We start from the raw sequence: 13,722 nt of genomic DNA on the forward strand, positions 1-13,722 counted from the left end.
CTTGAGAAATCTCATGGACAGAGGAGCCTGGTGGGCTACAGTCCAAGGGTTGCAAAGAGTTGGAGGAGACTGGGCAACTAACACTGTTATGGAGAGTGGGGACCTGGATTAATTATTCCTATGCTGCAGAGGATAAAACTGAGGCTTGAAAGTGACTTTCTGTACATCCTGAGGCTCAAGGTCACACAGCAGTGCAAGATGAAGTTAGGGTTGAAAGCGGCCACTGTTTCTATCCTCTTGTTTCTGTTCTGCGTCCCCCCGCCACGCCCGAGGGCAACGCCTCAGTTTCTCACTGCAGTTCCGAAGCTCTCGGAGCCTCCGCTGATGACACCCACTGTGGCCAACAGCCTTCGCCCTTGGCTCCGTCTGGGCCTCCCCTTTGGCTTGGATTATATGCCACCTAATGCCCCTCTCCCGATCGCCAGCTCTGCTTTTTAATTGTCTATGTCTTGCCTGCTTCCCGAGACTGTGAACCCAGAAGGACAGGAACCATGGGCCGGCTGCCCTGTGCCTGGCCTGGGGTGGCCACATAGCTGACTCTTAACCACGCTTGTTGAATGATGACTTGTTATTATTCCCTGAGGCTGGGTTCCAGCCTGTGTCTGGCCACAGGAGGCCAGAACCTCCCCTCCCCCCCAGCAACCCCACACACACCCCTGCTCCCAAGTCCTTGGCTGGCTAGCATTTCAAATGATATTGTTTCATATTAAATTATTTTAAATTCCATGGACCCGGGTTTCACAATCAAATAATTCGATCTTGTTTACAAATGGAATTTTTACTTTTTGACAGTTTCTAGCTTTGCTGGGCTGGATGGTCAGGAGAGCGTGTCCTCTAGTGCCCTCCTGTCTACCTCTGCTGCCTTCCCTGGGATGCCGTGGAGCCAGGGAATGGTCTTGGGGGGTGGGTGGCGGGCACCCAGCATGGCTGTGGGGGAGGCTGCCCCTCCAGTGGGCACTGGGCACAGAGGCCTCCCCTGACTTTGACCTTCTGTCATGAGTAAACCCATAAATTACAGAATAGGAAGGGACCACTGATACCTGTCATTCCAACCCCGCTTTACAGACTAGGACACTAGGGTTCAAGACCACAGTCCCTGTGGGTGGCCGGGACGCTATGCTTGCTCTTTGGACGCCTTCTCCAAGGGCTATTCCACATCCTGTCTTCCTCTGTCTATACTGATGAAATCTTTCCATGTTGCTTTGAGCTATGGAGACATAGACGTGGGGAGATATGACCTTTGATCCCTAGATGCTCATAATCTGGGTTCTGGGGTGGGGGGTGGACAAGGAGACAAAAAGTGGCCATGCACTGAGGCTGGTGGGCCCCTGGATGGAGCAGGGGCAGGTTTGTGAAGGCACAGACATGGGCTGAGCTGGGTGGTTGCCGCCCACCCCTTCTTAGGAGATGGTTGGACTCAGCATCTGAGTACGTTGACCAACGTGCAAAACTTTAGTCTCCCAGAGAGTCCCCGTCACCCTGGAGGCTGCCTCCTCGCCCCACAGCGCCGTCACCACTGATCACAGATTGGCAGCCTCTCCTCCAGAACTTGGTCTAAGCAAGTGACGGTCCCGGAGTGGGGGACGTGCTTCCTTGCTTTGTGGCCACTCGCAAGGGTGACCTGGGTTGGCCCCAGCAGCAGCCCTGCTGGGCTTGGCTCAGAACGGTATCTGGCTGTTTCCAGAGGTCTCCGGATCTCTGAGTTCGGAGCTAAACCTCCAAGAACACGCCTGTGCGGGCCGCCCCCACGGGGCAGCAGTGCTCGCGTCTCCGCCAGCCCTGGGGGTTGCGGAGGGCTCCTCAGGAAGGGCCTAGAGGAGGTTGGTTGACAACGTCCCAGCTAACTTCTCAGCACAAAGGCAGGCACTTCATGCTGTGAAGGTCCTGGGAGACGATTGCAGGGAGGGCCCGACAGGCACTGTGGCTCCAGCCCATGCTGCTGGGGCCCCGACGTGCCCTGGAATCCTGGAGCCCACTCCCCACCTCTCTGTCTCGTCACTGTGACCTTCGTGGTCCTCACACATCTCACAGGGCTGACCCCATCTGGGCACCTGGGGTCAGAGTGCAACCTACGCGGACAGTGGAGACGCCCTGGGCCGGCAGGGGTCGCCTCGGGCCGGAGGAAATGTACATCCAGCCAAGCTGAATGTGCGTCCACACTTTGGGCCAGAATCGACGTTTCTAGGACTCTAACTTCTGGATGTCCTGGTGTCGGTAACCATTCAGGATGTCACACGGGCACCTAAAGCCTCCTGAGAGAGAGGGAGGTGCGTCTACCTGTGTGTGTTGGGACAGACAGGTCTCCAAAATAAACAAGGTGAAAAGAGCAAGATGCCAAACAAAGTGGGATCCCTTTTCGAGTTTGAAAAAAAGATAGAGGGTCTTCCTTACTGGTCCAGTGGTTAAGAATCAGGCTGCCAATGCCGGAGACGTGAGTTTGATCCCTGATCTGGGAGGATCCCACCTGCCCGTGCACCTCAACTACTGAGCCTGTGCTCTGGAGCCCAGGAACCACAACGACTGAGCCCACAAGTCACAGCTACTGAAGCCCAGGCGCCGTAGAGCTGGTGCTCTGTAACGAGAGAAGCCCCCACGGTGGGCAGCTATGCACGCAATGAAGCGTGGCCACGGCTCATGGCAACCAGGGAGAGCTTGCAGGCAGCAACGAAGACCCGGCAGAGCCAAAAAACAAACCAGTAAGTTACTTAAAGAGTTAAGAAAAGATAGCTAGATAGATGGAGGTATATGCTCCGGACGTACCCCAGCGGCAGGCGCATGGACACAGGCCACTGAGCACCCAGCTCCTAGGCCCTACACATTGTTAACTCACTGAGTCCTTGGAAGACCCCAGGAGGTGGATATTGCCATCCCACTCACTTTGCACATAAAGAAACTGAGGCCTGGGAGGCGAGGAGTTGAACCCCTGACCAGGGTGCTGCTGGGGAGGGTGGCTGGAGAGGGCGGTCAGGGCTTCCAGCTTTCCATGTTCACCTTTGTGTCCTCCGAGTTTTCATCCCAGCTGAGTGTGTGACTCTATTTGAGAAAACATCAAAGGGTATCCTGGACAGAGGTAGGAAGCCTTTAATTCCTTTACTATGTTTTTCTGTATTAAAGAGGAAAACAATCATGTCATTTTAAGAACTCACCCTTTGCCCAAAAGAGAGAATAACTCTAGGAGCAGGCATAGAGAACAGACGGACCCCAAGGGGAAGAGACGGGGGGAGGAGTTTGGAGATTGGGATCGACACATACACACTATTGATAGTATGCATAAAAAAGGGCTTCTATTTTATAGGCTTGGGGCTTTTATACTATGCATAAGATGGGCATAGTATCAGGGCTTTCCTGACAGCTCAGTTGATAAAGAATCTGCCTGCAAAGCAGGAAACCCTGGTTTGATTCCTGAGTCAGGATGATTCGCTAGAGAAGGGATAGGCTACCCACTCCAGTATTCTTGGGCTTCCCTTGTGGCTCAGCTGGTAAAGAATCTGCCTGCAATGCAGGAGACCTGGGTTTGATCCCTAGACTGGGAAGATCCTCTGGAGAAGGGAAAGACTACCCACTCCAGTATTCTGGCCTGGAGAATTCCATGGACTGTATAGTCCATGGGGTTGCAAAGAGTTGAACATGACTGAGCGACTTTTGGAGAAGGCAATGGCACCCCACTCCAGTACTCTTGCCTGGAAAATCCCATGGATGGAGGAGCCTGGTGGGCTGCAGTCCACGGGGTCGCTAAGAGTCAGACACGACTGAGCGACTTCACTTTCACTTTTCACTTGCATGCATTGGAGAAGGACATGGCAACCCACTCCAGTGTTCTTGCCTGGAGAGTCCCAGGGACGGGGGAGCCTGGTGGGCTGCCGTCTATGGGGTCACGCAGAGTCGGACACGACTGAAGTGACTCAGCAGCAGAGTGACTTTTACTTCACTATAAAATAGGTAACTAATGAGAACTTACTGCATAGAGCAGGGAGTTCTATTCAGTGCTCTGTGGTGACTTGAATGGGAAGGAAATCCAAAAAGGATATACATATGGAGTTGATTCCTTGTGGCTCACTGGTAAAGAATCCTCCTGCCAATGCGGGAGACCCGCGTTTGAACCCTGGGTTGGGAAGATCCCCTGGAGAAGGAAATGGCAACCCACTCCAGTGTTCTTGCCTGGAGAACCCCACTGACAGAGGAGCCTGGCAGCCTACAGCCCATGGGTCACAAAAGAGTTGGACAGGACTTAGCAACTAAACAGTAGCTGATTCACTTTACTGTACACCAGGAACTAACCCAACATTGTAAATCAGCGATACGCCAATAGCTATTTCTCATAGAGAAGAAAATTAAAAAGAAAAAAGCTAGGACTGCAGTTAAGTGATCCCCAGTCTTGGGGGGAGGGCGTCCCTGGGTGTTTGCTTATGGAAATCAGCTGTTTCCCGTGATTTCCAGAATGTGGGATGTGAGAGATTCCTGCCTGACTTCTACTCCAAAGCGGGCAAGAGGAGAGGGTTGGTGGCAAGGGAAGGGGCTGCCTTGCTCCAGGAGTCACAGGGGGTCCACCTGGCACGCACGCTGGACCCCCGGGGGGCTGCCCTACCACCCTGAGCTGGAGCTGGGAAAGATGAAGCCGGGTATTTCTTGCCATTGTAGCTTGATAACCAAGATCAAACCTGCCCAGGAATTATATTTAGTCCAGGACAGGATTCCGAGGCCACCTGGCCCCCAAGCAGGGGGCCCTAAGCCGCCCATCTTGCCTCATCCAGTCTCTGAATCCAGCGCACACTTGAGCTCGAGGACACTGCTCTGTGGCTTGCATGGCTATTGAGAGGGTGACGTTGCCATTGGTGACCACAGGTGTCCTGGCAGCCTGAACAGAAAGGCTACTTCAGGCTCCAACAAGGCCCAGGTTTCCAGGGGCGACAGCGGAGCCTCAGCCTGGCAGGCGTCCAGCTCTGCCCTGACCAGCTTGGCGAGCTCCCTAGAAGCTCCCCTCCCCCAGTCCTCAGTTTCCCCACCTGTAAAACCCTGGGAGTGACTTAGATGGCCTCAGGCCTTTAAGATGGTGGCAGATGCCAGCCCCTGGCCTTGCTCCTGCTTCAGGTGAGAGGAAGGATGAACCGGGGGGCCTCTGGGATGCTGGTCCAGTCTCCATGGAGACCAGCTCACTTTCTCTCCTGGGCCAGCCTCCGTATGGTTACCTCGGAATACGGTGGGCTCTAGCCATATGCCTCCTGCTGGGGGCTGGCCTGATTTTTAGAGCTCTGGAACGCCAGAGATGGAGGTACCCCAAAAGATGAAGGGCCTCCCTTCATAGAGGATAAAACCAGGCTGTAGAGGAGCTATGAAGGCAGCCCCCAAGTGCTGGCCTGAGGCCCCCACCCCCTGAGGCTGAGCAGCAAGACTGCCCCACCCCCATCAGCAGCTTCCTTCATTCTCCACGTCTGCCAACCTGCACAGTGAATCTTCTGCCTCTACACGGGCCTCCCCCCGGACCCAGACTTCATGTCCTGAGCCTGCCCTCTTATGCCCAGTGACGGCGGGGAGGGTGGCAGGGCAAGATTCCCTCCAAAGTGTCCATGAGGCTGTTTCTGTTTTGTATGTAGATTCATCTGCATTGCTTTTTTTCGTTCCACATACACCCACTCCAGGATTCTCGCCTGGAGAATTCCATGGACGGAGGAGCCTGGCGGGCCACAGTCCACCCAGTTGCAAAGAGCTGGACGCGACTGAGTGATGAACACTTTTACTTTCATAAGCAATGTCAGATAATACTTCTCTGACGTCACTTAGTATGAAAAACTCTGAGTCTATCCCTGTCGCTGCAAATGGCAACCTTCTTTTTTTTAATGGCTGAGTAACATTCTGTCATGTGTAGGTACCACATCTTCTTTCCATTCATCTGTTGATGGGCTAGTTCAAGGTTGGACCATATAAGAGCCACTTCAAAGCTATAAAAGGCTGTCAGATCAACAAAACCAAATGAAAGGGACTATCAACCCAGAGATTGATAGGTTGACTATCAACCCAACAGTCATAAAAGCCACAAAAGATGGGTTTGGCTGCACAGGTCAGGTCCACACATCAGTGGGTCCCTCTGGGAGGGCCTCTCAGAACCCCTGGGCTCTGGGGTGGGGGAGGTGGAACATTCTGGGTTGGAGGGGAGGCCCCACTACTCCTCTCCTTTCTTCCCCCTTCTCTTGTCCCTTTCCTGCATCTCTGGTGCTGGCCAGGTCCTCCACTGGGCCTTTGCACATACTGATGTCAGAGCCATCCTGCCTTAAAGGGCAGTTTTGTCTTCAGCAACACTTCCCTGGCCATTTGATTGATGCAAACACGGTCCCTCTCGGCTGCACACCCTGCCCTGCCGGGCCCTCTCCACTCGGGAGTCAGTGCCATTGTAAGGGACTTGGTGGTGAGGGCAGGTGTCTGGCCACATCTGGTGGGCACAGAGCTCCCCTGCCCACTGTCCCCCACTCAGGGGCCATCAGAGACTCGTGGAGCCTGAAACAGACCTGAGGGGAAAGAGCCAGGCACAGACCTGTCCCACCAGATCCATGTCCCGCCCCCCACAGCCCCAGTTCTATTACTCGCCCCAAGAGTAAGTTGGTGATCCATTTCCTAATTTTCACTTGCTGCCTACAGAAAGGCTAGAAAGGTTGAAGTGTTTGTGAAAGCAATCTGCCAACTAAAATGCACGGCGCAGGTGTGTGTACATGTGCACGAGTGTGTGTGTATGTGTACGTGTGCATAGGTGTGTGTGTGCACAAATGCACATATTCCTCCTTGTGTGTACAGAGGATGCAGGGGCAGCCTGTCCTGGCCACGTGATGGTGACGATCATTGAGGCAGCAGGAGAGCCCACTGAGGCTGGAGCAGGGAGGCTGCGGTTCTGCCCCCGGGCAGCCGTCAGAAGCAGAGGAAAACGACTCAGCTCTCCCAGGGCCCGGGAGGGGAACGCAGGAAGCCAGGGAACAGCTCTCCTCCGTGTTGCCAGGGGACCTTCCTCCTGGAAGACAGGAGCTCAGGGTCTCTTCCTCGGTAGAAGGATGCTGGCCATGGACCCCAGGGGCTCCTCATCAGGCAGAGTGTCATGGTCTTCCAAGGCTAGGAGAGCCGGCCTGACCCCAGCTCTGCTCTTGCTGTGTGACCCGTACTTATGTGAACACCCTCTCTGGGCCCTGCATGTGCCACCTGCAACACAGGGGCAGGGTGGGAGAAGAGCAGCACCCACACCCCCTAACTGCTGTCAGGGCTGGCACCAGGGCACCAAGCAAACAGTGGATTGTCTGCAGAGGCTGGCATGGGTGGTACAGACCCCTTGTCTGTCCCCTGTGCCTTGGGGTCCCATGGGGGCAGCATGACTCCATCCAGGCTCTGAGAATCTTGTGCTGGACTGCATGGGCTCACACCTGCCGTGGGGACCCAGGAAGTGACAGGAAGAGAAGCCTGGAGCTGGGCTGGCAGCAGGAGAAGGATTTTGCTGGGAGGCTTATTTGGGGGCAGGCATCCTGGGCAGGACCAGAGGTGTGGCAGGAAGGCCTGGGGATGAAAGTGGCCGGTGCGTGGGTACCTTGAGCCCAGCCCTTACCTCCAGCATGACTTCCCTGGATTTGCACTGTGACCCAAGGAGGTGGGTGCTGTCAACCCCACTATGAGAGGAAGCCCAGTGAAGGGCGGTGACACCCTCAATGCCAGGGTGCTAGGAAGTGGTGGCCTGAGTGTCAGCGGGATGCTCTGACTCCGGGGCTGGAACCCAGGAAACAAAGCAGCTGGGGACTGTGGGCACCCTGGGCTGTCTCCAGCTCCTCCATCCACCCCCGCAGCTCTGAAAACAGGGATCTATGAACTCCGCGATGCAGCCCACTGGGATGAGGGCATCACTCTGGCAGGTGGCAGCCATCGTTGGGAAGGAAAGGGTAACAAAAGTCAGAATTCACGATGCGGTTAGAGAAATCCTCTTCTGGGGAAGTGTTTTGGTTCTGTGTGTACAAAGAGGTCACCCCTTATTTCACGTGAAGCCGCTATGAGTGCCCTGGGATGAGACTGGCCGTCTCCTTTCTCACCCCAGCCACCGTCAGCAAGCCCTGGAAGCCACTGCGTTCGGCCTTTCTCGGCTCCTCAGGGGCCTCCGGGCTTTTGTTCTCTGAACAAGAACGCCGGTGCCGGGCACAGGACAGGAGCCAGGCCGTGCTGGAGGGTTTCCGTGCCGCGGCCCTACCCTCATGCTGGCGCGCTGGCTGGGCAGGGGGTGGCGCCCCTGTGTGAGGTCTGGGTGCTCAGCGTGTTGAGGTTTGGCTGCAGCTGAATGAGGGGGACCCCAAGGCTCTGGCACTGGCCATGTTGTCCTCTCTTCGTGAGTCCCACGGAGTCCCTCACCTGCTGGCCAGAGGTGCCCCAAGGTCCCTAAACCCCAGGTCCCAAAGCTGTTCCACCAGGGCGCTCTCTACTCTGAGAGGCGCTAAACCCTGTGTAATCACAGGGGGTGGGCAGAGACAGACACCTCCCACTCCGGGGCCACACTCCATGTGGGTGATGAGCAGAGTGCCTTGGGGAGGAGGTGGATGTCCAGATGATGTGGAGATGGGGGGTCAGGGGCCAAGAAATGCCAGGCTGGCCTGGGAGCCTGTGGGGAAGAAGCCAGCAGTGGGCACCTGGAAGGCGGCCACGGGGTGATCAGATTTGTTTTCCAATCAGGTCACTGACTCTGGCTGGAGTGGGGGGCTGGCCCCGTGTACCTGACTCTTTCCTAATGACTCTCCTCTAACCAGAGGAAGGCCAGACTTGTGTTGGAAGCCTGGGATGTGAGCAAAAACCACAGTGCATCCAGTTTCAAGTGAAGCTGTCTCCCCTCCTTTGGGCATTGCCAGACACTGCCACTCCTTTTGTTTATTATCTCCATCAAGTTTTAAGGTCTCCCAGACTGGAGGCCATTTTTCTAAATATCTTTGAACATTCCGATGTTCAGAACACGTGGGCTGGCTGTTTTGATCTTAGAGGGTGCTGGGGGCCAACCTCCCCAAGGAAGGCTGGGGAGAACCTTCAGATGCCAACCCTGCAGGGGGATTCCTTCCCTTCCTGGTCTCAGGCCTCCTGTTTGGGCAATTCTAAGTCCCTGGAAGGTGGCTCAGTGGTAAAGAACCTGACTGCAATGCAGGAGACGTGGGCTCAATCCCTGGGTTGGGAAGATCCCCTGGAGGAGGGCATGGTAACCCACTACAGTATTTTTGCCTGGAGAATCCCATGGACAGAGGAGCCTGGCGGGCTACAGTCCATAGGGTCACAAAGAATCGGACACGGCTGAGCAACCGAACACACGCACACAGGCCCCTGGAAACCTTCAGTTGTAATAAACAAGCACAAAGCAAGCTGGCTTTCCCACAGGAGGCCACATGCTCCTTCTGCCCTCCTGGTTTTCCCGTTTGCTACACTGCCTGGCCCAGGTGCCACAGAAGGGGCCTTTGTTTTCCTTCTGTGAACTAAACACATAGAACAAAACAAAAATAGAAACAAACAAAAAAAAACCCCCAACACTCTCACACACACATAACTCCACCGTGTCCATAGTCAGGACGGAGGCTGGAAGCACTGTCACCTGGCTTCACGTGGCGTGAACAAAGACAGCCGTGCTGGTTAGGCTGGGCCTCTCCAGGTGCCAGGGGAGCCTAGGGGTGTCTCGCATCCCAGGTCTGGGTCCATACTCTGGTCACTTGTTTTTGTGAAAATGACCAATGGACCCCCAACGAGGCTGCTGAGGGGGCCACCAGAGTTTTTAAAGGAGGGAAAACATCATAAAACGGAGGAGGAGGGTCCTCCAGACGGGACCAAACGTGGACACAGGGGCAGCAGGGTACGAGTTGCCCAGGCTTGCCGTGTGGGTCTGTTCTGCACGCCCGCGGCACCTCCTGCACCCCCACTGCACACCCGACCCTCTGACTGTCTCCCATCACACCCTCACACACATAAGGGGTCCGAGCCGCGTTGGCATAGATACGAACAAACGTTTTGGCCTGGTCCTCCATCCAGTAAGCCCCCGCCTGCGGAACCGCAGGGCCCCTCAAACTGCAGTGCGACCGGCTGCCTCTCAGCTCTTCTCCCGCGTTTCCAAGAGACAACAAAACACGTTTTCCCCTTTCCTGTCCAGTTTAAAGGTTGTTCCTAAAAAGCCGTAGTCAACTTACGTTTGGTTTTTTGAAGCAGAAAATTATTCACCAAGAACACACGGCTTATTTGTTTCACTCTAAGCTACTCCTTTATTGAAACAACATCACTGGAAAAGCCATCTCAGTACAAATGGGAGATGGATTGAAAAACGGATTTTTCCCTTTTTAACCATCACTGGGGTCCCTGATTTAAGCGCAGTTGTAGTTCAAACAAAGCCAAGGTCACTCAGTTTGTTACATAATAGTGAAATAGTGCTGTTCTGTACAAAACTAAACCAGATATTCTTTCAGTTAAAAAAAAAAAATTGGTGATTTTGCCTGTGCAACTTTTATCTCAAGTAGAAGATGATTCTAATTTTATCTGTGTTCAATAAGCAGATATTTTAAAAAAATCATGAGGCTGGACCTGTTTACTTTTCCTTACAGTTCTCTGAGCAGCTGGAGAAAGTAAAATCACCTTGAATCTAATGTTTTCTGAGCACACTACAATAGCCAGGTCCCTTAGACCCATCTGGAACGAAATTAATTACATCTATGTGTTAGTTTAATAGGAAACAATTTTATTTTCGCTTGTATTTTCCTCCGGGATCTTAGGGAAAAAAAGAAAAAACAAAACAAAAACCCAGGATATCAGGAAAAGGCTTTGGTTCCTCATGGCCCATTTTCTCTTCAGGCTTTTTTTGGTTTCCAGCTTCTGTTTTTTTAAATTTTTTACTGTTTTTTTTTTCTTTTTGTTTGAAAAATACACAAAATGGGTATTTTAAATATCAAATAATTATAGAATTTGAACATGACAAAATTTGAGAGCCACTGTACATTTTGACAAAAAATATTATTAAAAATTACCGTCTGCTTTCACTCTATTTACATTCAAACGCCATCCTTTTCATTTCATATCTTCTGATCTGTTCAACCTACCATTTGTTACATATGTAAAAGTTCTGCCGACTATTTCAGAGAATATTTGGGGGAAGAGTAAACAACCGACCTGTAAAATTTCTACGGAAGCACGCTTGCTTAGTTCACATTAGTTTTAAACACCGTGTCGTGCTTGAAATGGCAAGTGTCGCTCGTGGGCACCGTGAGGCGGCTGCCCGGACTCGGGGTCGCGGCTCTTGGCGCGGCGCGGCAGGGCCGCCGAGGACCTTACCCTCGTCCCGAGGCCCGGCTCCGCCCGCAGCCCCCGGGCGCACTCCCGCTGTCCCCCGGCCCGGGTGCCGCGCGGCCTTTGGGTCTTTACCGAGGCGAACGGAGGCGTGGGGGAGACCCCGCGGGGACGAGATGAAGGTGCGCGGCCTGCGTTTCGGCTCCAGCCGCGGGTCCCACCTGCTTTGCCCGGCCCCCGTGCGCCCCAGAGCCGCCGCCGCCACCGAAGCGCACGGCCAAGGCCAGCTGTCGGGACACCCTGAGCTCTTTTGGCTTCCACTGGGCTTTTTATCTGCCTCCCCTATCCCGACTAGTTCCGGATTTGCAACCTCACAGGTGTAGGAACTGGGCTGGGCCAGGCTCTTGGTCTTTCGGGGACCCCCCCGCAGGGGACTCCACCTCCACCCCCCAGCAATGACCCCTGTGAGCGCACGGCCGGGCCCAGGGCCACGGGCAGGGAACGATCTAGGAGGCCGGGGCTCCGAGCTCGCACTCCGCCGCCGCAGGCAGTGGCTCGACCTTCGCCTAGCGCGGCGCCCCGGAGCTGTCCTGGGAGCACGGCCTCCGTCAAGTCGGGCAGGCTAGAGGAGGAGACCCCAGAACGTGTGGGCACAGGGCAGGAGCCCGCGGGCGCCATCGGAAGCAGGTGCGGCAGGGCAGCGCGGCGCAGACACTTGCTCTCGGCCCCCCGCGACCCTTGAAGGCTGGGACGCCCAGCCCTCCCGGGAGGGCGCGACCACCCACGCCGCCGCGGCCGTGTGAACCTGGCCCTGACCTAGGCCTGGGGGCGCTGCGGGTCGGGGCGCGGGCGGGGGCGCGGGGGGGGGAGGCTCTGCTTGGCCACCATTTGCCAGTCCCGCATCACCATCCCGAGAGACCTGTCCTCAGTCGGGAGACCCCCAAATCGACCTGCTCCGACCGAGCCCAGCCGACCCCCAACGCCCCGAAACCCCAGGCCAGCCTGGGCGGCTGGGCCCCGCGGGCGCCAGGCACCGGAGGGGGAGGGCCCCGAGGGCCTGGGGCGCCGTTCCAAAGGCCAGAAAATGGAAACTGTGCGAAAAGAATCTCCAAATCCGGCCGGGCCCAAAGCCCACCGGCTTACATAAAGCCCCAGGAGCCCGCCCGCCCGCCCGCGGACTCCCCTCCCGGGGGTGAACAATCGGCCGGCCCCTGGCCAGGCCGTCCTGGGGTTGGCACCACCACCGACCCCCTGACCAAGGGCCTGGCGTGACCCCGGGGAGGAGAAGGGGGTCTCGGTCTCTTCCCACCGTCTGCCCCGAGAAACATTTAACTGGCCTTTAATCACATTAGCAGCCGGCCCCAATTAAGGCCGCGGGCGGGGGAGGCAGGGGAAACCGCCGGCCGTGTCACTTGAGGATAAAGGTCCTTTATGCCCCAGGCCTGGCCTGGGGCGACGCGGCGGGCCGCCGTCCCCAGCCTTTGATTGCAGGCGCCTGGGCCTCGCCGCCGCCGCCATCTCTTTGCCCCTTCAAACTACCCCCGCCCCCGATCCCCCTCCCCTGCCCCCACTGTGCCATCGCCCTCGGGTGACCCGGTGGCCGGGCAGGACAGCGACCCAGGCCCGGACTCGAGCCCGCGCCCCCACGCCGGCCTGGACGGGCCCTCCTCCGGCCTGGGCCTGCGCCTGCGCGCTGGGAGCGCTCGAAGGGGCGGCTGCGGGGCTCACCGAGAGCCCTCGGGACGCGCCGCCTGCCCGCCGACGCCCAGCTCCCGGCCGGGACCCTGGTAAGGCCGCTGCCACTAAGTGGTTCGGAGGGAGGGTGGCCCTCGCCGTGGGCGGCCCGGGAAGGTCACCCGCGGGCTTTCTGGGCTCTGTCTGACCTCCTGGGCTCGCGGTGAGCCCCGCTGGGCCCTCCGGCCTGGCCCAGGACCAGTCGGGAGCCAGGCTGGCTGGTCTCCGGGGTCCCAGGCTCCGGCGGCGGCGTCGGGCCTCTGGCGCACAGGGAACACCAGGCCAGGGCGGTGGGGCCGGCCCGCGGCCTTCTGTTTGGCTCGCCGGCCCAGCGCGGCGGAAAGCGCGCGCTCGAGGGCCGAGCGTCCCCGCGCAGTGCTTACCTTGCTCGGGCGCCCGGACCGCACTCGTTCCCCTCGCTCCTCCTCGAGGGTCGCCCGGGGCGCGCTCTGGACGGGTCGGGGTCGCGCGAGGACAGCGGCCGCCCGCGCCGCCGGAATGCCTGCCGAGGCTGCCGCCGCCGCCGCCGGCCGCGACGCCCGGGGGGCCGCCGGGGACCCCCGCCCGCCCCACGGCGGCAGCTGCAGCCCGGAGCCGCGTGACCCCGGCCCCGACCTCCCCGCGCTCGGCTGTTTGTCTCGCACAAAAGAGAACACTCATATTTTTCTTTCCCCGGCACCGATTTAACACCCGCCCCATCTCCCCTCCCCCGAATTACCCCCCACCTCCCACACG

The 13,722-nt window shown here is 57.0% G+C and overlaps 1 protein-coding gene and 1 long non-coding RNA gene across 11 annotated transcripts in view; one reads left to right on the forward strand and one right to left on the reverse strand.

Moving 5' to 3' along the window:
* Window positions 1–13,722, reverse strand: part of LOC147348942 (uncharacterized) — a 39,416-nt gene that overhangs the window by 25,201 nt on the left and 493 nt on the right. The window contains exon 1 of one of the 2 annotated variants that reach the window (XR_015149417.1): window positions 13,371–13,545. The exons of the other annotated variant lie outside the window; for it this stretch is intronic. This is a non-coding gene — a long non-coding RNA (uncharacterized LOC147348942). Of the gene's footprint in view, window positions 1–13,370; window positions 13,546–13,722 lie in introns of those variants that run through there. 2 annotated transcript variants of the gene reach the window in all.
* LOC147348943 (uncharacterized) overlaps window positions 11,705–13,722 on the forward strand; it is a 94,693-nt gene continuing 92,675 nt past the window's right edge. For 5 of the 9 annotated variants that reach the window (XR_015149416.1, XM_086362940.1, XM_086362937.1 and 2 more), the window contains exon 1: window positions 12,733–13,040. The gene's annotated coding sequence lies outside the window, so the exon portion shown is untranslated. Of the gene's footprint in view, window positions 11,941–12,732; window positions 13,041–13,722 lie in introns of those variants that run through there. The other 4 variants (XM_086362945.1, XM_086362943.1, XM_086362939.1 and 1 more) reach the window with 4 other exon arrangements.

This window comes from Bos grunniens, chromosome 21 (genome assembly GCF_055505025.1).
Source record: "Bos grunniens cultivar Pamir isolate PY7600 chromosome 21, Bosgru_T2T1.0, whole genome shotgun sequence".
NCBI classification, from domain to species: domain Eukaryota; kingdom Metazoa; phylum Chordata; class Mammalia; order Artiodactyla; family Bovidae; genus Bos; species Bos grunniens.